Source organism: Ovis canadensis, chromosome 18 (genome assembly GCF_042477335.2).
Source record: "Ovis canadensis isolate MfBH-ARS-UI-01 breed Bighorn chromosome 18, ARS-UI_OviCan_v2, whole genome shotgun sequence".
Taxonomy (NCBI): domain Eukaryota; kingdom Metazoa; phylum Chordata; class Mammalia; order Artiodactyla; family Bovidae; genus Ovis; species Ovis canadensis.
Window position 1 is genome coordinate 25,355,537 of NC_091262.1, and position 17,180 is coordinate 25,372,716.

The window sequence follows — 17,180 nt, forward strand, 5'->3', positions numbered from 1 at the left end:
CGGTCAGGAAGATCCCCTGGAGGAGGAAATGGCAACCCACTGCAGTATTCTTGCCTGGAGAATTCCATGGAGAGAGGAGCCTGGCGGGCTACAGTTCATGGGGTCACAAAGAGTTGGACATGCCTGAGCGATCATCGATGTCATAAAAACAGCAGCAGTAGCAGCTGCTGTAGCTACTCCCTGAGGAGTGCATGGGGCATTAGGTGCAACAGACATCATGTACCAAACGCTTTAAGTATACTGTCATTTAATCCTCAACCCTATAGTGGAGGTGTGGGGTCCTATCCCAAGGCCACAGGAGTGGAGCCCAGAACCAAGATCATCTCAGGAACTGAGTCTCTCTGTAACCTCTGCTAAAAGCGCCTCAATCATCACCAGCAAGTTTCCAAATTAGGCAAAAATGCCCACGCTGGTAGTCACCAATCACTTAACGCCACCCTTCCAGGAGGAATTTTCTTAATCTGGAGGCTATAAAAATTGGCTATGCAAGGACACACAGGTACGATCCCTGAGTTGAGCAGGTTTCCTGGAGGAGGAAATGACAACCCACTCCAGAATTCTTGCCTGGAAAATCCCATGGACAGAGGACCCTGGCAGCTACAGTCCCTGAGGTCACAAAGAGTTAGACACCACTAAGCTCGCGCACACACACACACACACACACAGCATCTACACACACACACACACACAGCATCTCCCTGGCCTGTCAGATCAGCCGGCTACGCTCTCAGTGCCCGTATTATCTCTGTTCTTTGTTCTGAATAAACTCACTCCCTTCTGAAATGCTCTAGGGCTGGAAATTCTTTTCCTGCCCATGCTTGGACTGCCACGGCAGTAAGTACTATTAGAAGCCTCCGTCACTGACGGGCACACTAAGGCCCAGAGAGTTTAAGTAACTTCCCAGCATCACAAAGCCAACACACAGCAGAGCCAAGACTCAGGTCCAGCGGCCCAACTCCATGTTCCTGACCTTGACACCACCTTGCCCCCTAGTCTCTGTTACTTCACCTCCTGCCTCACAGTATCCACTCCTAAAACAAGCAGCATTGCAAAGGGTCCTTCAGTCAAATTGCAGGCGGCCAGACTATGAAAGGAGCAGAGATCAACAGCGAGACGTCTCCTGGCAACCTCCACAAGCTTTTCAGGGTCACTGCCTCTCCATCTTTCCAAACTCAGCTCACATTTTCCCTCTCCATCAGCCTAAACAGACCTCACCTGCCTTTAAAAAAAAAAAAAAAATCCTCTCTGCTCCCAAGAGGGTACTACTAATAATCCTTTCACAAAGATGGATCTTGACTCTCCAAGGAGATTAGTTTTATGAAACTTGGAACCACTCCTACTTTCTCTCTTGTCCTATATAAACAGGAAATCATGGATAATCCTTTTTTCTTTCTTTTTTTCTGCAACTAGAAATGTAGCCATGTAAATTCAATAAAGCCATTGATTAGCTGTCACCTTCCAAAGACAGCCATCCAAGGTGTTCTTTCATCCGTATATATTTATGAAACATTGTCAGGTTCTCCCCAGGAGTGGCTGGGCTTTCATCAAATCATACCCTAATCACCAAGAAAATGCTAAATCCAGCACAATCAATAGAACGTGGACATGGCCAATCTCCACTTTCTGCTCTCAAGACTTAATTAAAAATGCAAAAGGGAAAAATACCTCAAAAGTGAAACTAAACGTCCAAAAAAAATTTTTTAAGGAAAAGTGATGTCTCACCTCTAAAGAGAATGGCCTCAAGTTGGATAAAAAAGACTGAGGTGGATAAATTTTACTGCTCCCTAAAATGTGTTTCCAGGTATTTTTTGAAATACTGTCATTTAGTAGCAGCTCCTATTGCTGCTTCCTGCCTGCCCTCCTCTTACTCTTATTCTGATTGGAAGAAAATGTAGAGCAAAACATCAGCTGTAAAGGGGTCTGATCTTCAGGTAAAAGCTCCCATAACGTGTGGGCACTCACTCACCCAAACCTCTGCAGGCTTACTCATTACCAAGCAGCCAGACTTCCTCTTTTCCTTGAATAACGGGAATTTGCTGCTGTTGTTGTTTAGTTGCTAAACAACATTTAGCAACTAAATGTTGCTAAACCTGACTCTTTGCACCCTATGGACTGTAGCCTACCAGACTCCTCTGTCCACGGGATTTCCCAGGCAAGAAGACCAGAGTAGGCTGGCGTTCCTTTCTCCAGAGGATCTTCCTGACCCAGGGATCGAACCCATGTCTCCTGTACTGGCAGGCAGATTCTTTACCACGGAGCCAAAGCCCTAAGAGGAATTTATAAATTACTTATTATTCACAAGGCACTCTTCAGGGATTATTATTATTAAGCATCACAGCAGCCCAAGGTAAGTATTTTCATCTCCATTTAAAAATAATGAGCCCAAGCGTTGGAGATGACGAAGTCCTACAAACGTCAGAGTGGCTTCCAGGAAGGCTGAGTAGGTAAGAATTTTGAAAACTTTTCTCTGCTTAATCATTTCAACTACCAGACACTGTAATGTTTCTGGATCCCTAACGGAGAAGATGTTTGGCTGATAAAATCGAACAAAAGATACTAAAGACTTTTTACAAGCTTTAAAATGTTAAACTAATTCAAAGTATTTTTAATATTCTCGTGTCCAAGGAGTTTTAATGACATGTGAAATACATTAATAAAAGACTTATCATCTCACCATCCAATTAACCATGGGGATATTTTTCCCACAGGTGCCTTTAAGAAATTGTAATCGTGCAGAGAGGCACGTAATGAAAAGTGACTCAGCCCCAACTAGACCATTTCCATAAAGTAACCACTAGTAAGTTTCTAGTGCTCATCTCCAAAACAACAAAAAGTACACACACCCATTCATATACTGTGGGCTGCGGTGTCCAGCTGTGTCTGACTGTTTGCAACCCTGTGGACCGTAGCCCTCCAGGCTCCTCTGTCCATGGGATTCTCCAGGCAAGAATACTGGAGTGGGTTGCCATTTCCTTCTCCAGGGGATCTTCCTGACCCAGGGATCAAACCCACACCTCCTGCATTGCAGGCAGATTCTTTACCATGTTGAGCTACCAGGGAAGTTCACTCATATATCTGCACATAGTAACAGGGTAAATATATGTGTATGTAAAGGGGGTTTTGCTCTACACTGTTTCACACCATGCTTTATCACACAACATTAAAAGCAACAATAAAACCAGTGCTTTATAAGTTCTCATTGAGTTGGCCTGACTCAGCCATTACCAAAAAAAGCAACATTTCAAGGCAAGGTTGTTGGTTTTTCAACTGGCTAGATTCAGGATGTCATTACACCAGAAAACTACCAAGAGCACACTGACAAGACATCCAGAACTGGTCAGCAAAACCTGCATTAAAAAAAAAAAAAAAACAGTTTAACCAAAGTGCCAACCTATCTTTCCTGACATTATATGAATGTCGGTACGGCTTCCTACTGAAATGAATGCAGATGACCTTGCTGAGTGTTCTGTTCAAAAGCACAGGACGCCGTGCACAGGACTTCAGTTTGCAGGGTGCTAGGGAGTCCTCCTTACGCCCTCTCCATTCCGACTGCCGCATCAACTGCGACTGCACTCACGAGGCCACAGACTCAACGTCCACTAGAGGAGGGTACCTAGGTGGTGTGTCAGAAGCCCCCAGGGGCACAAGCAGCACGTCCAGCACAAGTCACTCCAGTTTCCCCAAGACCACATCAAACAAAACATCAACCTCACTGGCATACTGTTGACCCTCGAAAGATCTATTTGACAAATGCACCTAATGCTTAGAAAGGAACCAACGAGTAACAAAAAAGCATCAATCACTTGCTCAGCAGGAATGTTGTCCACATTGTGAAATGTCAACATCTGCATGTATTTAAAAGCTCACATCACTTTAAAAACACAAGAACACCAGGAGGCAGTTCTCCTGTGAACATTCAGGAGTGACGCAAGGTGTTTAGTGGAAGGGACAACGTACTTTATTCCACAAATCTAGGACGACAATTGCATGTTTTATGCATCACTCGAGTCAGATAAAGGAGTGAGACCCTTTCAAAATATCCAACTTTGTGTATTTGTAATCTTTGGGCAAGAAACTGCTCTGAAGGGATGTATTTATCAAACCATGTCAAATCCATCCTCAGAGGAGGGTCTAGCAGAATTCCAGGGCTTCATGGCTGCGCTGAAAGCAGCCTCTGAGGTGAAAGGCTTCCACTCCGCCTTCATCCTGGGATGAAAGGACCAGCTGCTTCCAATCCCAGGATGCAGGGAAATTCCTGCAGTCTTATTCGGAACAGACTCTATTCTTGCGGTTAAGCAGCTTCACTGGGAAGCGAGGCAGAGTAGAATGGTTGAAAGCACTGGATGGAATGGAATAGTTGGGGAAAAGGGGAAGATTCCATCCCGGTGGGTGGTCCTGGGTTTCTGTGAGTCTCAGCACTTTCTTCTATTAGACAGGGTTGACCCCTGCCTAGGAGGGGCTCCCCAGGCAGCTCAGCAGCAAAGAATCCAGCTGCCAATGCAGGAGACTCAAGAGGTGCGGGTTCCATCCCTGGGTTGGGGAGATCCTCTGGAGCAGGAAATGGCAAACCACTGCAGTATTCAAATGGCAAACCACTTGAGAATCCCATGGACCAAGGAGCCCAGTGAGCTACAGTCCGTGGAGTTGCAAAGAGTCAGACACAGTTGAGCATACGTGCAGGCTACCTAGGAGGGTCCCTGACAGGATTAGAATAAATAAAATAATGCTGCCACCTAACAGAACTCAGCAACGGCAGGCTGCTGCTACATTAAAAGCCAAAAACATCTTCCATTCAAGAAAAAAAAAAAACCCACTATCAATGGAAAGGCACATATTGGCCAATGAACCCTAAAACTAAGCAATAAATTAGTAACTTAGGATCTTGAGCTTATGGTGATGAAGCCAAACATAACATAAGACTGGAAGCTGGAAAAGAAGTAATTAATAGAGCAACTCAGAACTAAGCTGTCTTAATGACCAGGGCGAGGCCTCTTGTGTTTAAACTTTCACATGTGTGTGTCTCACACACAGAGTTCATGACATTTAAAAAAACAATTTGTCATGCACCTTTTCAGTTCTGCTATCGCTTCTGGTTCAAACAGTAACACAGGAAACTTTCCGGGAACCTTCTTTCTCATTCTTGGCTAAAGCAAAATATCTCTGTGCCAGCTCATCTGAGATTAAAGAGAGTGAAAGAAATTTCAGAGAAATTCTACTTGTTTCAACAGGCCTAAAATATGGAAGGCAACTTCTGCAAAAGCTTTTTAACAAGGTCCTGAAACAATATATAAGATATACCCATTTGAATGCAGAGTTCCAAAGAATAGTAAGAAGAGATAAGAAAGCCTTCTTCAGTGATCAATGCAAAGAAATAGAGGAAAACAATAGAATGGGAAAGACTAGAGATCTCTTCAAGAAAATTAGAGATACCAAGGGAACATTTCATGCAAAGATGGGCTCAATAAAGGACAGATAAAGTACAGACCTAACAGAAGCAGAAGATATGAAGAAAATGTGGCAAGAATACACAGAAGAACTATATACAAAAGATCTTCATGACCACGAAGCTGTGATCACTCACCTAGAGCCAGACATCCTGGAATGTGAAGGCAAGTGGGCCTTAGGAAGCATCACTACAAACAAAGATAGTGGAGGTGATGAAATTCCAGTTGAGCCATTTCAAATCCTAAAAGATGATGCTGTGAAAGTGCTGCACTCAATGGGCCAGCAAATCTGGAAAACTCAGCAGTGGCCACAGGATTGGAAAAGGTCAGTTTTCATTCCAATCCCAAAGAAAGACAGTGCCAAAGAATGCTTAAACTACCGCACAATTGCACTCATCTCACATGCTAGCAAAGTAATGATCAAAGTTCTCCAAGCCAGGCTTCAACAGTATGTGAACTGTGAACTTCCATATGTTCAAGCTGGATTTAGAAATGGCAGAGGAACCAGAGATCAAATTGCCAACATCCACTGGATCATAGAAAAAGCAAGAGAGTTCCAGAAAAATATCTATTTCTGCTTTATTGACTATGCCAAAGCCTTTAACTGTGTAAATCACCACAAGCTGTGGAAAATTCTTAAAGAGATGGGAATACCAGACCACCTAACCTGCCTCTTGAGAAATCTGTATGCAGGTCAGGAAGGAACAGTTAGAACTGGACATGGAACAACAGACTGGTTCCAAATCGGGAAAGGAGTACATCAAGGCTGTATATTGTCACCCTGCTTATTTAACTTATATGCAGAGTACATCATGAGAAACGCTGGGCTGGAAGAAGCACAAGCTGGAATCAAGATTGCCGGGAGAAATATCAATAACCTCAGATATGCAGATGACACTACCCTTATGGCAGAAAGTGAAGAGGAACTAAAGAGTCTCTTGATGAAAGTGAAAGAGGAGAGTGAAAAAGTCGGCTTAAAGCTCAACATTCAGAAAACGAAGATCATGGCATCTGGTCCCATCGCTTCATGGCAAAAAGATGGAGAAACAATGGAAATAGTGACAGACTATTTTTCGGGCTCCAAAATCACTGCAGATGGTGACCGCAGCCATGAAATTAAAAGATACTTACTCCTTGGAAGGAAAGTTATGACCAACCTAGACAGCATATTAAAAAGCAGAGACCTTACTTTGCCAACTAAGGTCCGTCTAGTCAAGGCTATGGTTTTTCCAGTAGTCATGTATGGATATGAGAGTCATGTATGGATGTAAGCACAGAAGAATTGATGCTTTTGAACTGTGGTATTGGAGAAGACTCTTGAGAGTCCCTTGGACTACAAGTAGATCCAACCAGTCCGTTCTAAAGAGATCAGTCCTGGGTGTTCATTGGAATGACTGATGCTGAAGCTGAAACTCCAATACTCTGGCCATCTGATACAAAGAAATGACTCATTGGAAAAGACCCCGATGCTGGGAAAGATTGAACGCCAGAGGAGAAGGGGACAACGGAGGATGAGATGGTTGGATGGCATCACTGACTCAATGGACATGAGTTTGATTAAACTCCGGGAGTTGGTGATGGACAGAGAAACCTGGCATCTATGGGGTCACAAAGAGTTGGACAGGACTGAGAGACTGAACTGAACTGATACAGTGAATTAGGTAGGGAGAAACCCGCATGAAAAAAGAGGAGATAAGGAAAGGGGTGGAGGGAATCTGTGGAGGTAAAGAGTCAGAGAAGATGAGGATATTGAATTTCAGGACCTGATCCTGCAACAGACAAGAAACTGTCCGCCAAAGATTAATTGATATACCGTACAGGACATTTTGTTACCAATGAGAGGGTAAACAAGCCTCCAAAATCTCTAGGCCCCAAATTCTCATAAGGGCCAAGCAGCAGCAAAAGGGCTGAAACCCTAAAGGCATTTCCAGACTACAAACCCATACAGCTAAACTAATTTTATATATTTAAATCTAATCTTCCATATTACATAAGACTATCATAACAATAATGTCAGTTACTGCTCAAGTAACACAATGTTCTTCTCTGACATACTACCTAAGTTTTCAGACTAATTCTCAACTTCTTTCACAATGCTAAAAATGGTCCACCCTCACAACCAAAGCCAGAAAGTATTACACAATCATTATTTGTTTGTGGTTTCATTTGACTTTGGGAGGCCTGGGGGCTTTGTGCTGTTGTTTGCTTTTGCCCCTTGGCTCTGAACACAATCACGGTCACACGGACGTAAGTTCAATACTTTTGGGTTTTCCTGATCAGTTCATAGGTCTCTCATGAACATTCTCCTTTATTAGCTGATTTAAGTTGGAGTATGGTTGCTTTACAAAGTTGTGTTGGTTTCTGCTACACAACACAGTGAATCAGCTATATGTATACATACATCCCCTTCTTGGACCTCCGTCCTATATCCCCATCCCTCTCACCACAGAGCACTGAGCAGAGCTCCCTGCACTATACAACAGCTTCCCATTGCTGCTGCTAAGTCGCTTCAGTCGTGTCCGACTCTGTGCGACCGCATAGACGGCAGCCCACCAGACTCCCCCGTCCCTGGGATTCTCCAGGCAAGAACACTGGAGTGGGTTGCCATTTCCTTCTCCAATGCGTGAAAGTGAAGAGTGAAAGTGCTCAGTTGCGTCTTGACTCTTAGCGACCTGGTGGACTGCAGCCTACCAGGCTCCTCCGTCCATGGGATTTTCCAAGCAAGAGTACCGGAGTAGGGTGCCATTGCCTTCTCCGCTGCAGCTCAGCTAACTCCTTGCAAAGTCATGTAGTTTTGGCAAGACAGAAACTTCCAACAGTGCTAGCAACTGAAACTTAACTCATTCACCCTTGTCAATTACCCAGCCCCTGTGCTCCTGCATAACCATATTTGTTTGTGTAAAGGTCGGGCATCTCCACTGCTTGTCCTAACCACCCGTATGCAGGAAACCCCTACTCTGAGCTAGCCTACTCACAGTCAGCACGGCACACTAAAGTCTGGTGTCATGCACTGTCTATAAAAACTCTGTAACTCCTTTGTTTGGGGCTCAGAGCTGGAAGTGTTAGCTCCTCTGGGCCCGCCAGCATAATAAACCTGAGTTCTCCAACTCTCCAAGCGAGGTGCTTAGTTTCCCGAGAGACCGACTTCTGCAACAAATATACATGTGTTTTGCTGTTTCTGACTTACTTCACTCTGTATGATAGACTCTAGGCCCCTCCATGTCTCTACAAATGACCCAGTTTTGTTCCTTTTTATGATTGATTTTTAATAAACAAAGTTGAAACAGGCTATCCGAAACTTTCAGTTTCTCAAAAGCATCCATCCATCAATTTCTCAAAACAATCTCTTTTTTCCAAATCTTTCTCCAGGCTGATGTGCCTGCCCATTCCTACCGCTAAGTGCAGGCAGTCCTGCCTCTGGAGGCCACCCTTCACTGCTTGCCTCCTATAACCCCAACCCTACCCTACCCTACCCCACCCCACCCGACCCCATGCCTCACCGTCACCTGGTGGTGGCTTCATCACTAAGTTGTGTCCGACACTTGCAACCCCATGTAGCCCTCCAGGATCCTCTGTCCGTGGGATTTCCCAGGCAAGAATACTGGAATGGGTTGCCATTTCCTTCCCCAGGGGATCTTCCCAACCCAGGAATTGAACCCAGGTCTCTCTGCATTGCAGGCAGATTATTTACCAACTGAGCTACAAGGGAGGGCTATAGTATTCACCTGTCAAGCTGCCTGACTTCCCATCTAGGCTCTAAAGAGACAGGGAGCTCTCTGCTCTATTCACATGGAAAATTCTAGCACATAGCAAACATAATACATAGCTTTTGGATAAAAGAACAAATATGTATTCCAGCTACTTTCTAACACATGTTTTAAACAAGCCTTCCGCTTAACTCTGAGCACCTAGAAAAACCTACATCCTCTATACAAAAAAAAAAAAAAAAAAAAGGAATCTTGTAACATCTATAGCAGCTACAAAACAGCCCTAGGAAATCTACATAACATATACACATGACCTATGTGTATGTGTATGTCTGTGTATATGTATGTATATGTATGTGTATGACTTCTTGACCCCATGGACTGTAGCCCACCCAGCTCCTCTGTCCAAGGGATTTTCCAGGCAAGAATACTGGAGTGGGTCACCACTTCCTCCTCCAGGAGATCTTCCCATCCCAGGGATTGAACCCACATCTCCTGTGTCTCCTGCTTTGCCTGGTGGATTCTCTACCACTGCACCACCTGGGAAGCCCCATGTATGTGTATATATACGGCCTACCCACATGATACAATTCATTTACAATAAAATGATACACATAAACGATGAATGAGTGTTTTTAACAACACAGCATAACAAATTAAGAGGAAAGATGGTAAGTCACTTAAATAACTTATAACAGTAAGATGGGCTGAAAATCTGACCAAGCCCCTATCACTCACCCACCCAGCCTGCTTTTCCACACTGAGGGCCTCCTCCCTCCTACTCTAGCCTGAGTAGAGCTCAGGCTATCAAACATGCAAAAGGCCAGAGGGAGTGGAGGATTCATCTCCACCCTGGAAAGAATGTGCGGAGGTAAACCTTGATCGTCTTCCACATCAAAGGAACTGGAGTGAATTGCTATCCCGCCCACCCAGGAGAAATGCCCACGTTCCTCCCTGAACGTCTTCTCCCCACTCTCCTCGAGAGAGAACATATTTAGCTGTTGATATTATTCCATCCATTGAATTATTCAGTTCTCATATCAGCTGCATTATTCCATCTGCCTACCCAAATATCTTGGAGTCATCCACACATTTCAAACTCACGACATCCATTATTCTGTAGAAAACAGTCTTCTCTAGTCCTGTCCACCATCCTGGCACCATCCTAGGGGCCCAAGACACAGATCTCAGCCCTGACAACCCCTCTCACCACCCACATCCACCTGGTCACCTATGTAATCTCCTAGATCTCTCTCAGATACTTCCACACCTCTGCTTCCCTACTGCCTTAAACCATGCCCCATACATCACTTCTGAACTTTGACAATTTCTTAACTCCTCTCCTAACAACTCGCTGCCAGAATTAGGGCATCCAACTCCGCTCACCCAAGCGTTTTTCTACTAGTCTGCAGGGATCGTGTCTGGCTGGTCACCGCTGTATTTCCCTCCAGCACCTAAATGAATGCTGAGCACAACTGAAGAGGCAAAAATGACCATATGAATGAATGACCACACGAGGAAGACGGGCAGTACTTGCAGAATTAGATTCCACCGCCTGCCATAAGCTCAAAGTGACAGTGTCTAAACGTCTGTCTCTGAAGCAGAGATAGAAAGACCTATTAATCCGAGGCTCACACCCAAAGGTAAATCATCATTTCACACACTGCCACAGGCACTCATAATATAATTACACATTCTTTTCATGCTGCCATGCATGATAAAATGTATAGAATCATGAAGAATGATCTTTCTTTCCCAGAAGGAAAAGAAAGACTATGAAAATGCAAAGCACAGGTCTCCTCAACACCTTCTGGGACACACGGACAAGCATACCATCATCTTCAAGTCCTCCGTGGCCTGAGGAGATGGTCTGCTAACATCCAGATCAAATCCCAGAATTAGCAAACAAGGCCACTTTTCACCATCACCTATTGGGGAAATCCACGGGAGCCGTCATCCAGCTGGGGAAAGAAGTGCTCGACGTTAGGTAATCGTGTATATGCAATCACGTCTATCTGCTTACGAAATTTCAAAGTTTGCACTAAGACAGAAGGACAACAACATTCTTCCTCTCTCATCAATTGGTTACCAAAAGAGAAACTTGTTAATCCTAAGTGGTCAGCAAATAGGGCCATGCCAAGAAGACCCACGCCTGCCTTCCAGGCCTCTCCCACAAGACCAACACAAGACAAAGGCAGCGATGGCCTTCCCAGAGAGGGAAGGCGGGCACTGTAACCACACTGCCTGCGCGTGAATCCTGGCTGAACCGGTGTGGCCTGGGACAACACCCTTGTCTCTATGCTACAGCTTTCTCACTTTTAAATGGAGCAGTCTTCACGTCCATCTCAACAGAGGAGGGGACCTCAGGAAATAGCAACAGCAATGGCACCCCACTCCAGTACTCTTGCCTGGAAAATCCCATGGACAGAGGAGCCTGGTGGGCTGCAGTCAATGGGGTCGCTAAGAGTCGGACACGACTGAGCAACTTCACTTTGACTTTTCACTTTCATGCACTGGAGAAGGAAATGGCAACCCACTCCAGTATTCTTGCCTGGAGAATCAGGGATGGGGGAACCTGGCGGGCTGCTGTCTATGGGGTCACACAGAGTCAGACACGAATGAAGCAACTTAGCAGCAGCAGCAGCAGCAACAGAAAGGCAGATGAGAAAGAGCCCAAGGGGAAAAAAGTAAACATCAAGGTCCTACTATACGGCAAGAGGAACTGTATTCAACTTCCTGTAATAAACCATAATGGGAAAGAATATGATACAGTATCATATGTATAACTGTATTATTTTGCTGTATATCAGAAACTAACAAAACACTGTAAATCAACTATATACTTCAATTTTAACAAAAGGAAGCTGTGCAGTGCTTAGCGACTCAGTCATGTCTGTCTCTTTGAGATCCTATGAACTGTAGCCTGCCAGGCTCCTCTGTCCATGGGGATCCTCCAGGCTAGAATACTGGAGTGGGTTGCCATGCTCTCCTCCAGAGGATCTTTCCAACCCAGGAATCAATCCCAGGTCTCCTGCACTGCAGGCAGATTCTTATCATCTGAGCCACCAGGGAAGCCCCCAACCTCGTCAAAAAAAAAAAAAAAGAATCCAAATAAATAAATTTAAATAAATTACTGGAGTGATAATAGCTCTCAGGTGGTGGTTGTTGTTGAGTCTCTCAGTCGTGTCCAACTCTTTGCGATTGGGGGTTGCATTGATGATTAAAGGAATTAATATTTCTTATCACAATGCCTGGCATAATCTAAGTGCTCTATCTATATAACTATATTACAATAATAATATATAAACCTTAGCACTAATCTCACTCCTCTCATCTTCCCAAGGGATTCTATGCCCTACCAGTTCTCTTAAACACTAAAAGCAATGGTTTTCAAACTTTATAGCATGCGCCTGAAGCTTCTGGAAGGCTTCTTAAAACACAGACTGCTGTGCCATAAACACAGAGCTTCTGATTCAAGTGGCCTGGGATAGGGCCTGAGAACATGCATTTTTAACAAGTTCATTGCAAGTACATGGGTGCGGGTGCTGCTGGCCTGGGAACACTTGTGGAAAAATACTGACTACCGGGCTTCTCTGCATCAGTGGAGGACGGTGTGCGGGTCCAAACTTCCAGGGCTTCCAACGGCCGTCATCCCATACACTCTTCCATCTCAGCATCTCCACCCATGATTCCAAACTCAGCTCAAGCATCAGGACCTCGGAACTGGCACCAACACCATACTGTCACCAATGAAATAAGCTCCAGGAGACCAGGAGCTCCCCGGCAATCAGAACCTTAGTGCATGGGACACAGAAAACCTTCACTAAATGGCGCCAACACTCAAAGGCATACCTGGAGAACCAACTGAAGCGGAACCAATGGGAGCTTCCTCTCACAACTATTCACTGGGAAGGACGGGCCCTGAGACCACAATGAGCCCACGATCCCTCCCACACCAACCAGCAGCTTCTCTGCTCAGTGGACCATTAATTCTTTGCCTCCAACCACAACGGGTGCTCTCACACTTTGAAGGTGAGGGAGCTTCAATTTCTGGTCTCTCACTGGCATAGGCAGCACCCCCTACCCCGCCTCTGCACCAAAAGCTTCAAGCCTCTCATTAGGAGATGCTGGGTGTTCTCAGGGACAAGGGTGCAATCAGGAAGCATTTTTATGTAAGCCTTTTCTGGTAAATGGCCCCAAAAGATCTCAGTAGGAACAAGAAAGCAATCACCAGCAAATGGTTGTAATTTTTTTCCGTTCTAGGTAAGCATTCACTTTCATAGCTAATTTGGTATTATTTTTCTTAATGACGATCCCCTTACTGTCTACCTTTCAAGTATCACAAAATCTGGAACTGCCCCTTTCACATCCCATGCACACGCTTCTCCTTGGCCCTTTGGCTGTTCTGTGAATTTCTCCAAAACATCATCCATCCTGCCCCTTCCTTACAGCATCTTAACCAAGCCAACCACACTTTTATAAACACCAGCCAGGAAGGACTTCAAATGCTTTTAAGAAGTTCAAGGTGTCTTGTCAATTTCTCTATACAAGGAAGATGAGGTGGGGGCGAAATGTGCCAAACACAATCTAGGCAGAATATTTACCTGATCCTCTCAACACAAGCAAAAAGCCTTTCTTCAACAGAAAACACTTTCTTCTACACCTAAAGATAATTTCAACATGAAACCCCTCAATTTTCTTAGGTAATTACCAGCAATTGCAAGGAAGGTTTTAAGAAGCCAAGTGCTCTCCATGTCAGAAGATAGTATTTAAAATTCTAAGTACTATTTTCATTCTCATCCTAAACAGTATAATAACTTTAATTTGAAAATCACTTGTGCGGTTTACATGCACTAAAGAAATCATCCATTGAGCTGTTATGGATCATTCACGCAAAAGGCTAAATTGGTATTTTAGGATTCTCTCCTAAATAAGCATGTTGGAGTACTCTATACTTCTAGAGAGACATTTAAGGAAAAATAGATACACCTTTTAAAATAAATATTATATACATTCAGCTATGGTTATAGATTTATACATACACACAAAGTCCTTTCTAGGTGGCAACAGTGACCTCTATTTACCTGTAAACTATGGGTAGAAATCAAGACGAAATACATTAAAGCATATGAACAATATGAAAATTAGCTGATACTTCAATATGCAATACACACAGGATATATATAAAGTTTTACTAATTTGCCCAACTTGGCTATATTGTAAAGTTGCTCAGTCGTGTCCGACTCTTTGTGACCCCATGGACTATAGCCCATCAGGCTTCTCCATCCATGGAATTTTCCAGGCATGAGTACTGGAGTAGGGTGCAATTTCCTTCTCCAGGGGGTCTTCCCAACCCAGGGGTTGAACCCGGGTTTCCCGCATTTCGGGCAGATGCTTAACCATCTGAGCCACCAGGGAGTCTCCTTAAAAATATCTTAAGGAAGACACGTAATAAATTTTCTGTTTTTTAAAATACTGTTCATCTTGTCCCAGATTGGTCTCAGTTTAAGAACCCAAAGAGAATGAAAATAATATTCATTTTATTCACAATGCCTTTCCCAGGTGACTCAGTGGCAAAGAATCCACCTGGCAAGCAGGAGACTTAGAGTTTGATCCCTCGGTTGGGAAGATCCCCTGGAAAAGGAAATGGCAACCCACTCCAGTATTCTCGCCTGGGAAATCCCACGGGCAGAGGAGCCTGGTGGGCTACAGTCCATGGAGTCGCAGAGCTGGTCACTACGTAGCAACTAAATGACAACTATAGCTCTCAAGATGTGTAAATCTGAATTCTCATTTCTATTAAATCTGCAGATTTACACTGTCTCACAGAAACTTGGAATAGTGAAAAAGCATGGATTCTGAACTAAGAAATATCCACACTCAACTCCCAGGTCCACCAGTTCCTATGAACAAATTCCTGCATCTTCCCCTGCCTTAGTTTCTCATTTGTTCAGAATAACATCCCCTTGGTGAATATTAAGCAACATTTTAAGGAAAGTGACTAGCTGGTGCTTGGTATAGAGCTGACTTTTCTTGAGAGTCCTTTGGACGGTAAGGAGATCAAACAGGTCAGTCCTAAAGGAAATCAACTCTGAACATCCATTGGAAGGACTGATCCTGAAGCGCCAATACTTTGGCCACCGTATGCGAAGGGTTGACTCATTGGAAAAGATCCTGATGCTGGGAAAGGCTAAGGGCTGGAGGAGAAGGCGGCAGCAGAGGACAAGATGGCTGGATGGCATCAAAGCCTCAATGAACATGAGTTTTAGCAAACTCCAGGAGATAGTGGAGAACAGAGGAGCCTGGTGTTGCTGTCGGTAGAGTTGCAAAGAATCAGACTCAACTTTGCAACTGAACAACAAAACTAACCTTATTTTAAGTATGGTTTGGAAAATCCTTGCCACTTGGATGTGACCAGGCTAACGATAAATATCCTCTAAAGATTTTTATTTTCCCTATATTTAAAATGCTTATCACCAAAGATCAAACAGGTGCCGCAAAAACAAAAGCACAATGTGCCACTGCTATCTAAACATCCACCTGTGAGAAAGGACTGCCCCAAAATTCCCTTTTGTATCCACACCTGTGCTACCGCACAGCACACCAGCCTGTGTGCTCTCCTAGAGGCTCCCCCCTTGGCAGACGTGCAGCTAACATCAGTTAAATTGAAATGCTGCTGATCCAAGCAAAAAGTGATTGCTAATGGGAATTGTAATCCACAGACCTGTTTGTGATTTGGTGCGTCGGTGAAGCAGGTTTTCTAGAGTCCCCAGGTTCACCGCGAGGCTTTTCGGTAACTCCAAGTGTCCGATGCAGATGAAATTTCTAGAGCAGGCTCGGTAAGCACCGAGGCACGGGTAAAACCCACACACACCGCACACAAGTTGCTTCAGACGCTCTAATCCACTTCGCGGAAACTCACCCAGATTTACCCGCCATCAACGCACCATTTGCTTAACAAATGGACAGTGCGCTAGGGAACTAATTGCTGAAGCAATTGCCTCTCGAGTTCGCCACCACTACCGCCGATTTTTTTTTTTTTTAATGTTACCAGACACTCTGAAACCTATACACAATTATCAGTGGGCTCTCTGCGCAAGGAACCCAAGCGAATTCGCCGGGTTTCCACGAAGGGGGCGCATCCAATTCCGCCCAAATGAGGGACTGGCCTCTGCAGAAAGGAGTACCCAAGGAGACCAAACGTAGGTCCTTCAAAATGCGAAGAGATCCCGGGGCAGGCCCCGGTGCGCTCTCCCGCACCCCGATGCTCGGCGTACCTTTCTGACTCCTGAACCGGCAGCTCCACTAGCTTCCCTTCCCGGCCGCTCAGGATCCCGGGTTCTGTTGGCAGCGGACACCTCTGCCCTCCTCGCAAGAGCAAGGAGCAGCCCGGGTGCCCCGCTGGCCCGCGCGGCTTCCCGTCAGAGGCCGCGTCCCGGGAGCTGCAGAAAGGCTGGCGCGAGCCCCTTACCTGCGCGGACCCGGCCTTCGGGGCTGCTGCCGCCGCCACTCGCGAGCTCCGAGAGCCGCCGGGACGCGGCGGGCCCGGGCATCGCGGAGGACAGCGCGACTTCCTCGGCCCCGCCTCCCGCCGGCCCCGCCTCCGCGCCCCGCCCCCGCCGGCCCCGCCTCCGGAGCTGGGAGGCGGCCGCGCACCGCCCTGGAGCCCGGGTCCCGGCGTCTCCGCGCCAGGAGCCGGGCGGAGGGGCGCCGCGGGCTGCGGGGAGGAAGCTCCGCCGCTGGCTTCTGGCTCGGTGAAGAGGAAGCGGTTACGTTTATCTCCTTCGTCTGAGTTGATGCACAGGAAAAAGATGTGTCCAAAAAGTCTGGCTAAGGGAGTTGAGATTCCTCGCGTTGTAGTGCAGGGTAAGAACAAAGTGTGGGCCAGTGTGGCTGGCAAACGTCTAATTGCTTAATCGCTTGTCTCGCTGACGCGCACACCGTTTCTCTCCCTAAATGGCTCAGACGGTAAAGAATCCGCCTGCAATGCAGGAGACCTGGGTTAGATCCCTGGGTTGGGAAGATCCCC

At 45.6% G+C, this 17,180-nt stretch overlaps 1 protein-coding gene across 23 annotated transcripts in view; it reads right to left on the reverse strand.

The window, feature by feature from the left end:
• The window catches only part of MCTP2 (multiple C2 and transmembrane domain containing 2), a 270,449-nt gene extending 253,550 nt beyond the window's left edge, over positions 1-16,899 (reverse strand). For 6 of the 23 annotated variants that reach the window (XR_011250196.1, XM_069558923.1, XM_069558918.1 and 3 more), the window contains exon 1: positions 16,623-16,899. The gene's annotated coding sequence lies outside the window, so the exon portion shown is untranslated. Of the gene's footprint in view, positions 1-2,123; positions 2,267-10,984; positions 11,155-16,428 lie in introns of those variants that run through there. The other 17 variants (XR_011250198.1, XM_069558938.1, XM_069558941.1 and 14 more) reach the window with 8 other exon arrangements.
• Positions 16,900-17,180: the final 281 nt, after the last annotated feature.